The following is a 14,394-nucleotide window of genomic DNA, read 5'->3' on the forward strand; positions in this document are numbered from 1 at the left end:
CGCGGCCATGACTCATGAGCGCCGCAAGGGCCTCTTAATTAAGTTAAGCCCAAAACTGGCCAATCTTGCCCCTCTTGATCCTGGCGTCAAGGCTGACGGTCTTCTTTTTGGGGAATCATTGGTGAGAGACTTGAGTAAGTTCGTCACCACTTTTGCCTCCTTGGATAAAGCGCAGCAATCCATTAAGAAAGTCTTCCCATCTCGGGTTTTTGGCAGGGCCGGAAGAGGCAGGAGCCGCTCTACCGGCCGTGGTTTCCAATCTCAAGGCTCCCATGGCTCCTTCAACTCAAACCAACAGGACTTCAAGCCCCAGTTTTACCCCCAGAGAGGTCGGGGGTACAGAGGCAGGGGCCAACGTGGCTTCTGCCACAACTCCTCTCAACAAGGTAGGTGCAGCAGCTCCTGTGGGGGGTCGTTTATCCCTTTTCCTTCACAGATGGCAGTCCCTTACTGCAGATCCTTGGGTACTCGACACCGTCCAAGGTTATCGTATCGAGTTCTACACTCCACCTTTTCAAAGGGTTCTTCCTCCTCCTCTAGTGTTCTCCACAGAAATGTCTCTTCTGGTGACCTCGGAAATACAGTCCCTTCTAGCCAAAAAAGCTATTCTCGCTTCTCCCTTCGACCCCTCAGGTTTTCTCAGTACCCTTTTTCTCGTTCAAAAGAAGAACAAAAAGATGAGGCCAGTGATCAATCTCAGATTTTTCAATCAGTTTGTGGTTTATCGCCACTTCAAAATGGAGACATATCTACATCTACGGGATACTTTGCGTCAACACGATTGGATGATTCGCATCGATCTCCAAGATGCTTATCTTTCTATCCCCATTCACGATTCGCACACAAAATTCCTTCAATTTCAATGGCAAAGCGCCACCTATCGTTTTCACTCTCTGCCTTTCGGACTTTCTTCAGCACCTTGGTGCTTCACAAAGGTCATGAGACCTGTCGTAGCTTATCTACGATCTCTGGGGATCAGACTCATCATTTATCTCGACGATATCCTTATCATGAATCTAGACAAACAGGCCTTATTGAACGATCTCAACACTACTCGCTCTCTGTTACTCGAATTGGGCTTCCTCCTCAATTTGGAAAAGTCCTCTCTCATTCCGGCTCAGAGTATGGAGTTTCTGGGTTTTTGCATAGATTCCCCCACGGCCTCCCTTTTCCTTCCTCAGTCCAAAATCTCCACTATTCATACGGAAATATCCCAGGTTCTGCGCCGTCCCTTGATTTCTCTCAGATCCCTAGCAAGAATTGCCGGCCTTCTCTTGGCCTCCATTCAGGCAATCTTTCCAGGTCCTCTCCATTATCGGGCTCTTCAACGCCTAAAGATCAGACATATTCGACAAGGCCTCGCGTATTCTTATCACATAGAATTAGATCTCGAGTCCCGCCCAGAACTTCAATGGTGGATGAACCATTTGGAAGCTTGGAATGGACGAACCATTTTCGCTTCCGCCCCAGATCTTGTATTAGAATCCGATGCAAGCCTGTCAGGTTGGGGCGCCCGTTGTGGACCAATATCGACTGGAGGTACATGGTCAAAAGAGGAGTCCAAATTGCACATCAATTGTTTAGAGATGCTGGCAGGCTCCTTTGCAATTCAGAGTCTGGCAAAGGACAAAGTAAGTTGTACCATCCTCCTTCGCATGGACAATGTTTCTGCGGTTCGCTATATAAACCATCTTGATGGCACCAAGTCAAAGGTCCTAGCGGATCTGGCGAAAAGTCTTTGGGAATTTTGCCTCTCCAACAAACTCTCGCTCTCTGCGGACTACCTCCCGGGGGATCTCAACACCGTCGCCGATTGGCATTCTCGGTATCTCCGAGATTCCAGCGATTGGAAGCTTCTTCCCTCCGTGTTTCTCTCCCTCTCTCGGTTGTGGGGTCCTTTCTCAGTAGACCTTTTTGCTTCCCGACTCAATTCTCGGTTACTCCTCTTCTTCAGTTGGCGTCCGGACCCCTTGGCTCTGGCGACCGATGCCTTCCTTCAAGATTGGTCCCTTCACCTCAACTATGCGTTTCCTCCTTTCCTGTTAATCAACAGAGTCTTGTCGCAGGTACGTCGACAAATGACGTCTCTGGTGGTAGTAACTCCCTTCTGGCAGTCCCAGATTTGATTTCCATCTCTTCTGGAATTGGCTGTGGACTTTCCCGTCCTTCTTCCCCCATTCCCCAATCTACTTTCGGACCCTCTGGGCAATCCTCACCCATTAATTATCGACCAATCCCTGGTGTTGTCCGCCTGGAAAATTTCCAGCCTTCCTCTTCTGATCTCGTCATTTTGCAGGAAGCTTCGGTCTTCATTAGTCGTGCATGGGCCCCAGGCACCTCCAAGGCTTACAAATCCGCCTGGTCTCTTTGGTCAAGCTGGTGTCTGCAAAAATCTGTCGATCCCTTTTCAGCCTCTTTAAACTTTATTGTTAATTTTCTGGCTTCTGAGGCCAGCTCTGGCAAATCCTATCGTACCATCAACCTGTACAGATCAGCTATTTCTCTTAATCATGCCCATATCGATGGAAAACCTGCGGGAGCTCATCCCTTGATCTGCAGATTGCTTAGAGGAGTTCGTTTTTCCAAACCTCCGTTGGCTAAGTATTCTAATTTATGGGATGTTAATCTGGTTTTGAAATTGTTTTCTAATTGGCCTGATAACTCTGCTCTTTCTTTGAAAATGATTTCAGCTAAACTCACTATGTTGTTATGTTTAATTTCTATCAAACGAGTATCTGATGTGAAAGCCATGGATGTCTCTTCTCGCCAGTTCACTCCTACTGGTGTGCTGTTTCATATTCACAAACGCACCAAGACTAATTTACATACTGTCTTCTATCCCTATTTTCCCTCCAATCCCAAATTGTGTGTCGGTCAATGCCTAAAAGTTTATGAAAGTAAGACCTCTGATCTCAGGACTTCCTCCAGCTCCCAACTCCTTATTTCTTTCCGTAAACCTTTCCGTCCTGTTTCTTCTGCTACTCTGGCCCGCTGGGTTTGTTGGGTCATGTCCCTGGCCGGTATTGACGTCTCCGTTTTCGGAGCTCATTCCACTAGGGGAGCCATGGCTTCTAAAGCCTTTTGGGCTGGCTCCCGTCTGGAGGACATCCTGAAATCAGCTGATTGGTCTAACGATACAGTGTTTCGTACATTTTATTGCAAGCCTGTGGTTACTGCATCTTCTCTGGTGGTAGATATGCTTTAAACAAGCATAATAGGAGCCTCCGGTCTTGCCATAAAATGTAGATTTTCCTAATATACTATGACGGAAAGTCTTAATTTTATTAAAGACACGGAGGCGAGTATTATCCCGCCGCAACACTTCTAATTGGTGTTCTCCCTCCCTACAGGCACTCCAGCGCTTCCACCAGCATCATCCTGAGGCTATCCCGGATTCTGCCACGATCGTTTCTTCTGCTCCATCACCTACTGTGCCTGGATCTGACCTTCTCTCCGAGTCTCCTCTGGTGGTCTTTGGGAAAGAGATTTTCAAGTGGACTTTGACTTTATGCATTTTGTTATCTGTTACTCCTTTGTTTTTGAATTCTCTGTAATTGCTCGCACAAGAAAGAGGGCTGTTCGCAGTCACGATAGACCTTATACTACTATCTATGTACTGATTGGATAATGATTGTTTCTTTGTTTCCCATTGGTTGGTAGTTGTTTCACCAAGCCTTCTGGGAATTGTGGTTTTATCTTGCTGCTATTAGAATAAAGCAAGAAAAGTAAGCATAATACTCGCCTCCGTGTCTTTAATAAAATTAAGACTTTCCGTCATAGTACCTTAGGAAAATCTACATTATCACACCGTCTCTCTCCGTAATGAGTCTGACCGGGTTAAAAAATAGTGACCTTTGTTTAGGGATAAACCATTGTAATAATGTGTTCTGCCTCATTCTAAGATGTGAAACCAAGAAAGGCACAGTAATTCTGCACCAGGCAAATACCACCCCCTCTGTCTTTACTAAGTGTGGTGTTACCACCCAACATACTGTAGTAATCGTAATGAGGGCCAGAGAGGGGATGTTTTATAGCTAGGTATTTTGTGGTCAACTCTTGAGGAGTAGCTGTACAACACCTTGCTTTGCAAATAGATATGAAATAAAGTTCTAGTTTATGAGCACCTAGATTCAATCTTCTACAATTAAAATGCCAGAAAATATTATCCGTGCAATTTGAGTTCATGTGGTAATGTAAAGGGCATCTACCTGAGCTCCCTTTCCATTCACAGCACTTATTAAGTCATGCTCAGATATTTCAGCAGCTTTGCTGAAGTTATCTTGGATGGAGTTAAGCATATGAAGACTCATGAGAAGAATGCACACTGTAATGATCAGTGTTACACCTTCTGCAAAACAGGCTGCATCATTTAGCACCATTACGAATGGCGCCCCGCCTATCAGGTTGAGAAACTCGCAATCACCCATCGCTCTTGGCACACCCTCAGCAAGGAATCCATCAGATTGGAGACAAAAAATTGGAGAAAAAAAAGAGGGCAACAAGGCTTCTCCATTTAAGCTCCTATGATCTCTCACAACATCCCCATATGCACCATGACTCAAATTGATGAAAGAGCTGAAGGCCATCTCTTTACAGAACACTACATTTTGATGCAGTGACAGCCCACTTTCACTCTTATAAACCGGCGACACCTCAGATCATAAGCTGCCTTGGCCTTTCACCCTTTGCAGTACTCTGCTACCTTTCGACTATGTTCGTTGTATACATTGACACACCATACATATATTTATACATACATACAATACAGATAACATATTGCTTCATTAGAAACACGCAGCGGGTAATTCCTCTGTCCACCACACATATATAAAGTACCACATTTTATTTACATTTTATTCGCAGGGTAGAATGTATACCTAGAAACGCACATGCTGAGACATAGACTGTTAATTTGTACTGCATTTATTTAGCCATTCAAGCCGAGAAGGGGCAGGCTATTTTCCTGTAGGCCGAACTCGGTTTTACATATAAAGTATTCATAAGCGCCAGAGTGTTCATTAAGAATTTATTAACACCTAGGCAGCAAGAGAAACTATTGATTGAAAAATAAAGTGCTACTCTGCTAAAGAAACAAAGTGTAATTAAAACGGAAATTGCTAATGTGGAAAATTTATCACGCATTTACAAAGGCATCATTCTAAAAGCTAAAACTGCAAACCCCCTAATTATTATGGTTTGTACTGTCTCCCACTGTTGACAGTTTCCATTTTCTTTCCAAACTGTGAAAGCAGGCCTGTGAAAATAAAGCCTTATTCGCAGTATCCGAGCAACCTATGTGCACAAATTTATGTAAACATTCTGTGGACTAGGACTTTCCTACTACGATGCTGAGTTTAAATTGTCAGATCACAAAAATAAGTAAATGTTATATCTTTGCATTTTCCTACCTAATGACCATTTGACACTCACATTCAAAAGCTGAATTGCTATTTTTCTCTTGAAAGTATTTTGTTGAGAACTGGTTATCTACAGTTACTAGCTCAAATACCAGATTCTTATGGTTATTCGTTAATATGAGTGGAAAACAAGCGTTGTTTTTTCTCTGCTGTACATCACCAGACGTTCTCTGGTGTTCCCCTGCCACGACCTCGGTACCAGAGACTCCAGAGGCTAGAGGAAGATGGGCACAACATGGGCAGCAACTTACCTCTCCCAGCAGCCATTTTCCAACCACCCGCGGGCCCCTGAAGACCCGTGCCAACAGGGAATTCCATGCCACGCTGACTCATTTTCCAAAGAGCCCCTGTCAGAAGCACCTTCAGTTGGGCAGGGGGTGGAGGTGGTGATAGGGAAGGATATTAGATCCGGAGATATGTATTTCAAATTTGAAATGGTTTGGTGGAGGGAGGAATTGAAGAGAGGGTGCTGTGGATGAGAGGCAAGACTCTATAGACTTTATTTAGAGTTTGGTGGAAAAGGAGACCTACCATTAATTGGTGGGTTTTCAACCCCACCAAATTCATGGTTACCCCCTCATCATATAACTTAGGGGCATATCATGGTCATTGATTATTGTTGTTTTCATGAAACAGACTCCCCTTTTGGGAGAGAAACAAATATGGAACCCGGGTGTAATACAGCTTTTCGTTTGTGCTTCCTCCACACTCGCAGATGTATTGAAGACAAGGGAGGCAGGGGGCGCTAAATGTGGTGGAAGGCCCTCCACCAGGAGGGCTGAGGCCAAAGTCTTCGCTGATTTGGCAGGCTGGAGAACTGACTGTCGCACTTTAAATGATCCTCAGGTTTTTATGTGAAATAAGTCAGAGGATGTGATGGGTAAATGCTGAGGGTGATGAGAGTGGGGGTTTGCGCACCAGAAACTTTATTTGTAAATATGTGGGAGGGAAAGGTGAGGATAATGCAGGGAATGATGAAGAACAATGGCAGAATGTGGGTTTTAAAAACAAATTGCGTGGGGGAGGAAAAAGATAGCAAGCGGGTGGCAGGACATCAGGTATAAGAAGAACGGGGAGTACCATGAATTGTTTACTTGTCTTTGTCTGCGCCCGCCAGTACTACCGGGCCACTCGCAGATCTGAAAACAATTCATGAATTCCATTGGAGGTGAAGGATGCTGTCAAGCAGCCCGATAGACTATAAATCAGACGAGATACTCCTGTGGGCTAATATAAGATGTGAGTGATAATGCGATAAGACACTGGCTGAAGGTTTGAAAGGTAAAAGAAGCCAAAGGCTGAAGTAGGCTTTCGCAAAGCCCCTTGAAGTAACTATAGAATACAACACATTCACCATGAATGACACAAGTGTTACCCATGTTAAATCTAAAATTTACACAATCATACACTAAGATTAAGGAAGTCAGGACCCAACCTAGCCACAAGCTGGCCAATAGACAACCGTTTCACTGTCTTTATTTGGGACTAACTCAATAAATAAGCATTGGCAATGCCAAAAGGTCTAGCTTTAAAGGAGTGTTGTATGGTAATGTGAAGCATTCCAAGAAGATAGCATGGGAATGGATTTGTATTTCTGTGTAAGCAAAGAACAATAGATTAATACTGCTGAAGGATAAAAGATCAGGTGACAGTGGTACTGTCAAGCCAGTCCTAAAAATCCATGTAGGTTAATTACTTGCCTCCTTCCATCTGTGCTGCTGCCAGAGAAAACACCACAAATGGTCTAGTTATCTAGAAGACTTTAATAGCATTTCAGTGTCACGTGTGTGCCCCTGACAGGTTAAGCTTAGGCAGATGGATAAACAAAATGATCACCGTTGCTTGGATGGAAAGCACTTTTTGTAGATGCACACAACTTTTCCCAATAAAAACATGTACTCCTGGCAAACTGCACTGCCAAGCCAGACCAAAAAAAGCATAAACCAGCATAAATGTTCCATATTCACCTTGAATATATGATTCAGAAGGTACCAATTTGTGTAAAACTACATAATAGTTCATGCCTTTAATAAAATTCTTAAAAAACTATCTTGCTGTATAAAAAAGAATTTTAACACCACACTCATAACCATTTAAAAACAGTACGTAAAATATGCAGAAATAAGTATGGCACCGCTATAATTTACTAACAAAATGCCAAAATCATAAAGTAGAAATTCCATTGTGCAATGTTGTATTCTCAAACCAGTTATCACTGTATGGGACAGCACTCCAGTGGTACACAACAAAGTTTGGTTTCATACGAAAGGATGTAATAATTCATACATCTTTTCACACCAGTGGAATTTTCCCCATTCTGAAAGAATTTGAACCCATACTATTCACTGTCTATAAAAGTAGTCTTTTATTTCTTCATGCTGAAAGTACAGAAGTGGCTTCGTAGAGAGACCTAAGTTGTTTACATCAAACCATACAGCCCGGAACTAAACAGCAAAATATGCTCAGCCAGTTGCGCATCCTTCTTTTTGCACAGACAATAACCCTCTGAAGGCCCTTATTTTGCTATCCTGCCATCTTGCCAAATACACCTGCCTTAAATATGCCTCAAAACCCGGTGTCAAATTGATTTCCATATGTGTTACCAACACAAGTTTTACAGCAGAAGGCTCAATCTTCCTACCTGTTGCTTCATATCGCCTTTTAAACTGTGCTGTCACTTTTTCTAAACCAAGGATGAATCTTCCCATATCAACCCCAGACAGGACACTATAAAAGTACTTCTCACATAGTCAACCAGCACAACTTTCTGTGCTACATCCTGGGTCATGATATTCCTTAGCAGTGTCCTGAAAAAAATCTGCATACATTTGTCCAAAGATGAAAGCATAATAAAAGAGTGGAAGGCTTCACAAGACACAAAAAAGAGCCAGATCGAAGGCTCACTGAATTTAAGTTGAAGATGGAACACGTAGCAAGAATATTTCTTTGAGGATGTTATCATGTAGACCAGGTGTCTCCAACCAGGATCGTGAGCTACGTTTGGCTCACAGACCCCTTCAGAATAGCTCACAGCCTTGAGTTAATTTTTCAATCAACACAAGTCCACATTTTCCTATTAAAGTTAAAAGAAGTCTTTGTTTTTTTTACATTATTATCTTCAGGCTGCAGATAGAAGTGACTGATAATGAGCAGTGCTGGAGTCAGATTTATGACCCATGGCACAGAGGTGAAGAAATGAATCCCTGAGGTATTTAAATCTTAAATAAAAGTTCTTGTTAACTCAATATTGGAGCATTTGAACAAAATGATGTTTCGGAATGCTTTTAAATGATTACATTGACTTTTCATTTTAGTTTTCTCCCATTTCCAAAGTGTTGAATTTACAAACCGCAGGTCTGGTACTTCCTTGTCTCCCAGTAGAGACTGTGCCATATTTATAACTGAAAAAAAACAGCCTTTTTTAAGTGGGAGAAATTTAAAGTGCAGAAAAATGTTCCATATTATGAAAACATTTTTGCAGAACCTTTTTCTGCACTTTACATTTCTACCATTAAAAATAATGGTAAGTTAAAGCAATGATTGGGTTGAACACATTTTAGCATTTTATTTTGAAAGCAGGTTGTTGGAGGTGATAATGTTTGGAAATAGTGTTTGTGCATACTTGTGAATCATTTTCTTGTGGTGGTGATGTGGTCTGTAGTTTTTCTGGTGTTGTTTTTTTGTACTGCATCTTTGCAATGTGATATTATGTTGTACAGTAGTTGTATTGCGTCCTCTTTTGGGTGTTTTGCTGTGCTGTGCCATGTTATGTTTTGTGTTGTTAGTTTGCATTGTGTATTGTGCTATGGTCTGCTGTTTACTCTAAAGAGTTCAACAAATGCTGCTGCATTTCCAGACAAAAAAACAGCACAGGCCTTTAAGGATACAGTGACAAGCAACCATTTACCGCTGTGTAAGATAGCAAAATAGCATTGCTCAAGCTCTTCCAACTATTTAACACTCCAGCCCACCCTAAACCGCGTCAGAGACAGAATCTTAAATTAGCGTTTGCAGGGTTCACTTTATATAAACACCCTTGAAAACTAACAATAGCCAGAAGCGATATCCCTCCCTCACAAAGGTCACCTATAATGGGTACCACAAAGTGCACACCTAAATGAGCCGTTCATGGATGTGTAGGCGTAGCATGTTAACAATAATAGATGTCAAGGAGTCTGATGTTGGCCACCACTTGAGCAACAAAGCCCAGATGCCAGAGGGATATTTTTTCATACACCACTCACATTTAAGAAGGGGCGTACACCCATTATGAACAGCATGTAGGTATGCCTTAATCTAGGAATGGTTTGTCTAATAGAGATGTAAGATCAGCAAATAGTGTTACTGGTAAGAGTGGACTAGGACCTTAAATTCAGTACTTGACCTTTACTGTCGGAAGAGGTGTATGGCAGGGCTGTGTCCTGGCACCCTTTCTCTTTACCTTGTATATTAATAATTTAGATCGGGTTCTGAGAGATGAGTGCCAGGACCTCCCGGCGGTAGGGAAGCGCTCACTTCCTGTGCTCATGTATGCGGATGATGCGGTGCTTATGGCCCGCACTCTGAATAGTCTCCAGACGGTATTATCTAGTTTTATGAACTTTATGTCCAACTTGGGCCTTACGGTAAATGCCTCCAAAACATTCATCCTAAAATGTGGACCGGAGAGTAAAAAGTGTCGCCCGTTCTTCTTAGAGAAGAATCGTCTAGACTGTGCCAATACATTTTCATACTTGGGGGTCTTATTTGATCGTACTGGCATGAGGACACAGGCCGTTAATCTAAGGAGACTGTTATTCTCAAAGTCACTGGTTGCCCTGGTTAATTTTAGCATGAAATTGGGCAGACGCCCTCCCTCAGAACTACTTCAAATTTGTAAGGCTAAATGTGTCGCAATAGTGACCTATGGAGCGGGTATTTGGGGACATGCAGATATGACATCTTTACAGAGGTCCGAAAACAGATTTCTTAGATACCTGCTTGCGGTCCCGGTTTGTGTTTCTACTTTTAATTGCCACTCGGAACATCAGCCTTGTAGTAGGTGGGAAATATTGGCAATTCCAAGTTCTATCTTTTGGTTTAAGGACAGCTCCAAGAGTGACCATCAAGGTGTTGACTACGATTATAGCCTTCCTCCAAAACAAGTTGATGAAGATTCACCCATATGTAACTGATCTTCTGATTCAGTCCTCACCTTATGACTGTCACTCAAGGACTCCCCAGTGTTGATCCAAACACTACAAGATTGCAGTTTTTTTTTTAACCATTTGATGTCTCATCTCCAGCTATCTCAAAGTCTGAACTCCATAGAAGCATAGTTCAGGATAGACATTGGAAAGGTTTTATCGCAGTATAAAGGAAAACCAGACTTCTGGAACATCGTTGTCAACTGCTGTTGAAATAAATAGCCTCTGTTAGGTAAAGGTTTCAAATGCAGCGATACATCGTGAGTGAAGTAGAACAAAGTTTGCACTCATTTCTCCTTTTTCTTTATTTTTCCCAGGGGGAGTTTGATAACACGATTTGATATTTTTCTGGTTGTCTTCTCTTTTACAGGCCGTAACTCTATTATTGGTCCTTGAAACCTGTTTACATCCTTCATATTCTGCTAAATTACCCCCTATTTTCAGAAGAGTAAGACTTTCTTATTCCAGTGTCACAACAGATCAGTCATCTTCAGTGGTGGTTACTTCCTTCCACTTTGAAAGAGGGACTTCATTTTCTTTTTTAACCCAATAATATTGACAACAGATGCCAGCTGTCTGGGCTGGAACGTAACTTTGATGGGTAAGGCAGCTTTTAGGGTCTGTGAGTTTAGTTTGAAAAGGCACAATCACCCAACTGGAAGGAGATGATGGCAGTGTGGCTTACACTTAGCGTTTTTACAGGGAAGAGTCAGGGTTCAGCAGTAGTATTTCCAGTGCGACTCCTCCACTATGGCGGAAGAGCATTCCCCCCCCCCCCCCCCGCTGAGAGCCAGGCAGCGGAGGGAAACGGGAAAAATAAATTGATAATAAAGCGATTTTAATATAATTACATTTTTCTTTCTGCTAAAGGCAGTCAGGTCTGGGCCAGGCGGCCCATGAGGACAGAAGGGGGAACAGTAGTGCACACTGTAAGTGCGCATGATGGTTTGGCCAGCTGTCTATGGCCGGCGAAAACGTCATGTGCACTTTGATCTCTCTCCACCCGCTGTGTTGTATAGCCGGGTGGAGTAGAGGCACAGGCTCCTAGGACCTGAGCTAGAGCTAAACAATCCTGCTTTGGCCAATCACGGATTAGCGTCTTGATTGGCATCTAGCAGCATGCGCAGTGTTGAGGGACCAGAGCATAAAAACCTCGAGGCAGCGGCAGGCAGGGGCAGGGAAGTGCTTTTCTTCTTGTATTATTTACCCCCTACCCCCCCCCCCCACTGCTTCCCCTCTCACCACTTGTTATGAAAGGGAGCCGCTACTGAGTATTTCACAAAGACAACATTGTATAAAAAGGCTTATTTTAATTTTCAATTCATGCCAGGCTCTCACTCATGAACCTCTGAATAATTCAGATTTTCTCATGGGCCGAGAAGAATATTCTTTTTATGAAGGCTGTTCACATTTGGGATAGACAATGTTCGGGCAGATCAGCTAAAATGAGTGTTTCCATCCTCATACGAGAGTGCCTATTTTTCAGGAGATTTGTCACCTGTTGTGGTTAAAGAAATTAGATCTATTGGCCAACTGCAAAAATGCTACTTTACACCAATTCTTTAAAAGGTTTCAGGATCCACTGGTATTATGGGTGGATGGACTGTTGAGTGTCTGGCTGAAGGCTTGTTTGCCTTTTCTCCGATTTCTCTCATTGCTTTAGTATTAGCAAAAATCCAAAGGGCTAGGATGGTGCTAATCACAGTCCTTCCTCACTGGCCAAAGAGAAGTGGGTTTCCTCTTTTATGCACAATGTTATTAGAAAAGGAATTGATTCTTCCCTTGGCCCCTTGCAGTCTACATCATCTGGCTCTTCCTCAGGCCGTATTCAAGAGCCTGAAGCTGTTCATTTAGAGACTGGGAGGAGAGGGCCTTTACATTTCGCTGAATCTCTGACCACTTTCCCTTGAATCCAAGCTTCTATGAGACAGTCTAATATGAAATCCTATAACCCTCATTGGTCTTTGTTTAACACATGGTGCCCAAGCAATAATATCGCTCCATATCATTTAATCTCCAGAGATTATTTTGCAGTTTTTACAGGAAGGGTTTAATAGAGGTGTTTACCTCCCTGAAATTGCAATGGACAGCCATCAGAGCATTTGGGACTCCATAGGGTGATTTGTCGTCAGTAGAAATGTTAGGTTCTATGTTGATTTTGAATTAATGAGGGTGTTACATCCTTTGTCCTTCATGGGATCGTCCTTTAGTTTTGGTGAATCCGCATCTTCTTTTAAACCTTTGAATGAGGTTTCAGAAAATTTTCTATCTCTCAATGTTTCCTTTCTAGTGGCAGCTACAACTTCAAGGAGAACACGTGTATTAGGATCTTTTGAATGTTTTATACAGAGTAAACTCGGCCCATGAGCACTAGATGACTTTATGTGAGCAGAGATTTACTTACACAGGTCAGATTCTGTTTTTTTTGTTGCTTTTATGGTGTCTTTAGGCACAAGGAGATTTAGTGATTTGCCCAGAATCACAGGGTGTTGAGCCGATGCCGGGAATCAAAACTATTTAGTCACCTCGAAAGTCAGCAGCTTTGGCTATGAGTGCACATTCTCGCCTCTATTCTTTGCTGCCATCCATATTTGAGGATTGTCAGTGACAGGCTTGGGCTAAGGTAAGGTCCATGCTTTGCTCCCAAGTATTCATCGTTCCATAGAGAACAAGGAGTGATATTACCAGCACTGTGGCCTAATCTAAATTAAATCTGTTAGATGTGCTACGAGGTCTGTGGAACGTAGGCAGTGAGACAGCCTGTTAGTTCATTTTGAAACAGCCAACAGAGTTTGCAGTCTTAAATATAAAAAACAAGTTGCTGGATAAAGTCTATAATCTCTTTACTTTACACTTGGCAAGGTTGTTTTCCCTGGTCAATTTAATCCTGCCCTGTTAGATGGATTGCAGCTCTATCGGCAAAGTGAGCTACTATCTCTTTTGTGGATATTTTCTGAGCATGAAGGCAAATAGAGAAAGGAAACAACAGTGGTGCTCAGAATACAAATGGTATAACAAGCAATAACCCGTTGCTTGTTTATGAAGGCATTTATCGCCTTTATCGCCTCCCCATAGAAAGTTTGATAATTAATATCTTTTTATTTGAAAACACACTGTAGCTTATGGGATTTGGAAGTGAAAATGGATATATATATATATATATTATGCAACAAATGGAAAGTCCAACAGCCGAAATGCACTTGTAACCTGGGTTGTTTTATGCTGTCAAATCACTACGACCATCTGTTTTTATTTAACTGTTGTACAAATTATGGTTATTATGTTAATTTGACACACTGTCAACAACATCAAATGACACTGTTAGTGCTAAACAACATCAATATGACAACACAGCCTGGCAAAGGACCAGTAGGTTTCTGAATGAGGCTACAATAAATACATATTAAAACGTCCAATCTAATTTAGCGTGGTAAAGGGAAGCGAAGAGAGCTTGAGCGCTCTACATTTGTGGAGTATTATTTTGGTGTGTGGCAATGTGGCACCACACTAAAGAGAAGGCAAGCGGAAAGTTGGCTTCACAATTACATTTAATCAAAAGTTCACGTGCCAAGACAAATTAACAGATGAGATGCCGCAGCTCGGATGTAAGGCGCGTGGCAATTCTGCTTTTTTGGAACAGCTACTGTGTATGATGACGCACGGTTTATGCCCCTGATCTTGGTGACTGGGCGTGTTTCCAGGTGTGGAGATACCTCAGGACCATGTTTATCTTCCCCCTCAGTTTTCTGATTGGGAGTAATCCCCTACCTATTTATAAAAACATATCAAAT

The sequence above is a fragment of the Triturus cristatus genome, chromosome 10 (assembly GCF_964204655.1).
Source record: "Triturus cristatus chromosome 10, aTriCri1.1, whole genome shotgun sequence".
Taxonomy (NCBI): domain Eukaryota; kingdom Metazoa; phylum Chordata; class Amphibia; order Caudata; family Salamandridae; genus Triturus; species Triturus cristatus.